The sequence below is a fragment of the Myotis brandtii genome, unplaced genomic scaffold, assembly GCF_000412655.1.
Source record: "Myotis brandtii unplaced genomic scaffold, ASM41265v1 scaffold434, whole genome shotgun sequence".
Lineage (NCBI taxonomy): Eukaryota > Metazoa > Chordata > Mammalia > Chiroptera > Vespertilionidae > Myotis > Myotis brandtii.
The window spans coordinates 3,221,954-3,226,301 of record NW_005366599.1 but is presented as its reverse complement, the minus strand read 5'-3'; positions in this window follow the sequence as shown (position 1 = coordinate 3,226,301).

The following is a 4,348-nucleotide window of genomic DNA, read 5'->3' as shown; positions in this document are numbered from 1 at the left end:
CCGCTGTGACCCTCCCCCGCCCCCACTGCCCCAGGGCTGCTGTGACCCTCCCCTGCACTCAGAGGCTCTGTGCTCAGGAGCTCAGCACTGAGATGCTGTCACCTGGTCTCCAAGACCCAGAACAAGAACTGCGGGCTGTTTCCCCACGGCCGACAGTGCTGTCCCCGAGGGCGATGGAGCCGTGGCAGTTACGTGTCCCCACCGGCATGAGGCCAGGTCCCAGCCACAGAGGCGCCCCCTGTCAGCTGTGTGTGTGCCTGTGACTAGTGGGCCCGCCCGGAGAGAACAGTTTCGGTCGCAGGGGACTGAGCTGGACACCCCGAGGCCGGGCACAGGGCCGGGGCCTCCGGGCACCTCCGCCGGCGGCACAGCGGCAGGTGCGTCTGAAGTTCTACGTGTGAGTCAGGAACGTTCAGGGGTGGCACCTGGGGAAGCGTGAACATGGAGGAAAGGGAGCAAATGCCATGGCTGCTCGCACCCCTCGCCTGACACACATGCTTCCTTCTCCCCGGCTCCCGCCCCCCCCCCCCCCCCCCCCCCCCCCCCCCCCTCTTTCCACTCATTTTCTTCCTTCTGATTCCGTTGGACTCTCCTCCTTCCATCCTGGCAATGCAAACCAGATGCCTCTCCAGCTACCCCTGCCCCGACGGGGCGTGTGCCTGGGGTCGGGGCGGGGACACTGAGTCTTGAAAGAACCGATCTTTTGGGAAATGCCAGGTAGAAGCAGTGACCCTCCCATCGGTGAGACGGCCTCAGGCTGGGCCTGGGACCAGAGCCCATCGCAGATGAGGCTCATGCTGAAGGGCTGTGTGTCTTTCCGTTTCTAAAGATCGTCTTATCTTGGTCAGAGCTGAACCTCACGCTCTTCAGCCTCAAAGCGTACCCGCTTGAGAGATTCAACATTAGACCCGTCAACAAAAACAAAACAAAATCTCTTCCGCGGCTAAGGATGGAGAATGTGATGAAACATGTTATCGCTAAGCTTGCGAAATTGTTGATGTTTGCCCGGGTCAGCGCTGGTGCGGTCTGGGAGCCTGCACGGACAAGATGACATTTTTGTTGCATTTGACAGATTAGAACCCTCCAGCGAATAAAGCAAAGCGATGCACGTTCTAAAGCAAACGAAACGCGTACGAAGAGGACCCTGTGGCTGGTCAGGCAGCAGGTGCACCTGCCTTCGCCCCCGTGACGATTTCATCAAACAAGAACCCAGCATCGCGATTGTGTAAACACCGGGCCAAGCTGGCGGCCTTTGGCAGCGGCACTCTGAGCAGAGACGGTGGCTGTGGGCCTGTACACGTCGGTGGCTGTGGGCCTGGACACGTCCGTGGCTGTGGGCCTGGACACGTCCGTGGCTGTGGGCCTGTACACGTCGGTGGCTGTGGGCCTGTACACGTCCGTGGCTGTGGGCCTGTACACGTCGGTGGCTGTGGGCCTGTACACGTCCGTGGCTGTGGGCCTGTACACGTCGGTGGCTGTGGGCCTGTACACGTCCGTGGCTGTGGGCCTGTACACGTCGGTGGCTGTGGGCCTGTACACGTCCGTGGCTGTGGGCCTGTACACGTCGGTGGCTGTGGGCCTGTACACGTCCGTGGCTGTGGGCCTGTACACGTCGGTGGCTGTGGGCCTGTACACGTCCGTGGCTGTGGGCCTGTACACGTCGGTGGCTGTGGGCCTGTACACGTCCGTGGCTGTGGGCCTGTACACGTCGGTGGCTGTGGGCCTGTACACGTCCGTGGCTGTGGGCCTGTACACGTCGGTGGCTGTGGGCCTGTACACGTCCGTGGCTGTGGGCCTGTACACGTCGGTGGCTGTGGGCCTGTACACGTCCGTGGCTGTGGGCCTGTACACGTCGGTGGCTGTGGGCCTGTACACGTCCGTGGCTGTGGGCCTGTACACGTCGGTGGCTGTGGGCCTGTACACGTCCGTGGCTGTGGGCCTGTACACGTCGGTGGCTGTGGGCCTGTACACGTCCGTGGCTGTGGGCCTGTACACGTCGGTGGCTGTGGGCCTGTACACGTCCGTGGCTGTGGGCCTGTACACGTCGGTGGCTGTGGGCCTGTACACGTCCGTGGCTGTGGGCCGGCACACGTCGCCTTGGGGATCTTTCAGCTCAGCGAAGGCTTGTAGGTCACTGTCTCACCTCAAAAAAAGTGAGCTGATGACTGTGCTGGGAAACGCTTATGTCATTTCCAGGGGCGGTAACACCTCTGCCCACAGAGCAGCCAGAATTAGGTTGGTGCGTAGCATTCAGTTCAATGAGGAGCAGCCCAGTTAAATGTCACCCCAGAGTGCCCCATGCAAATGAGGAGGCGCTGCTGGGAGCGTGGCTGGCAGCATGAGATCAGCGGGGTTCCCTGTGGGGTGCAGGATTGGGGACACACTCTGGAGAAGGCCCGGCATTGCTTCCTCCTCTTGCTCCTGGCTCAGGGCCGTGGTACCGATGATCAGTGTGAGCGGCAGGAAAGGGACATTTCAGACTCGAGCTCAGTAGCCATGACCGTTTCCCGGAGAGCGAGGGGCCAGGCGTGGCGCTCAGTACTTCGTGTTCACTGTTGCATCCACTCCTCGCTCAGGGAGGAGGGAGTGTTGCTGCATCTGGAAGGTATGGGTTCCAAAAACTGAGACTGAGGGAGGTTAAGAAATCTGTGCACGGTCACGTGACCACCAGGGGTCCTGAGCCTCGATTCCATCATCAGCTGACAGCTGAGCGTGGCTCTTACCCACCTGCTCCACCTGCTGCTCCCACTCCGGGCGGAGGGGGTGGTAGAGTCGGGGAAAGGCAGCACATCAAACCCACCGTGAGAGAGCACTTTCCATCTGCTAGGATGGTTTAATCAATTTCTTTTTTCTTTTAATATATTTTTATTGACCCAAGAGAGGAAGGGAGAGGGAGAGAGAGATAGAAACATCAGTGATGAGAGAGAAGCATGGATTGGCTGCCTCCTGCACACCCCACACTGGGGATCGAGCCTAAACCCGGGCATGTGCCCTGACCGGGAATCGAACCGTGACCTCCTGCTTCATAGGTCGACACTCAACCACTGAGCCAGGCCGGCCGGGTAATAAATGTCTTTTAATTAAAATAAATAACAAGTGGTAGCAAGAATGTGGAGACTTTAAACCCTCTTATATTGTCGCTGGGAATGTAAAATGGGGCAGCTACTGTGGGAAAGAGTCTGGCAATTTCTCCAAAAATGCAACAGGAATCCCATGCCGTGCAGCACCTCCGCGCCAGGAGCGCGCTCAGGAGAGCTGGGGCTCGCCGGCTGGGCTCAGCGCACAGGGCATTGGCCCGTGGACGAAGGGTCCCGGGTTTGGTTCCGGTCAAGGGCACGGGTCTCAGTTGCAGGAGATGTTTCTCTCTGTCTGTCTCTCCCCCTCCCTCCCACCCTCCCTAAACATCAATGGGGAAATATCCTCGGGGGAGGATTCACAACAACAATACGTTGTTGTTTTTTAAAAAAAAGAGAGAACTGGAAACACATGTCCATACAGACACCTGCTCACAGATGTTCCCAGCAACACTGTTAACAGGAGTCAAGCAGCGGCAACAGCTCCATCCCTCAGCCGCCGAGCGACTAAACCCAACACCAGAACCGCATACCGTGCGATGGCTTTTATGTGAAATGTCCAGAATAGGACCATCTCTAGCGACGGACAGGAGAGGAGTGGCTGCCAGGACGAGGGGGAGGGGCCCTGGGAGGGGAGGGGCCCTGGGAAGTGACCGCTAATGGGCACAGGGTTCCTTTGGGACGAAGAACATGTTCTGGAATTACGTGCTGGGGATGGCTGCACAGCCCGGTGGGTATACTGAAACCCATCGAAATGGACACTTTAAAATGTGTTATGTGAACTGTATCTTAGTTTTCCAAAAAGGCAACTTCAGGTCAGGCTCAGGAGGCTCCTGAATTCTGAGACAGCGGGAGCCACTGGAAGTTTCTAAGGACAGTGCATGATGGGAGGCATGGACACATACAGTGCTCAGCACAGAGCAAATGCCTAGGAAATGTTAGCGCCTGTCCTCTCCCTTCGTCCCCCAGTTCAGCACCCAGCCTCCTTGTCTCCCTGGGGACGGGGGGGGGGGGGGGGGGGGGGGCTTTCTGTTTAGATCCCAAGGCAAAACCCATCTGTTTCCGTCAAAACCCCTCTTGCTATTAGTTCAGGTTGTCTTCCTGAGACAGGAGACACGATGCTGGACAGTTCATCTTAGCGTCTCTAAAGCAACCTCCTCCCCTCCCCTCCTGCCCCCCACCCTCCCTTTCTCTTCCTGACCTCCTCTTCTCCTCCTCCCCCTCCTCCCCTTTCCCCTCCTCTTCTCCCTTCATAGATCTCACTTTGCCCAACA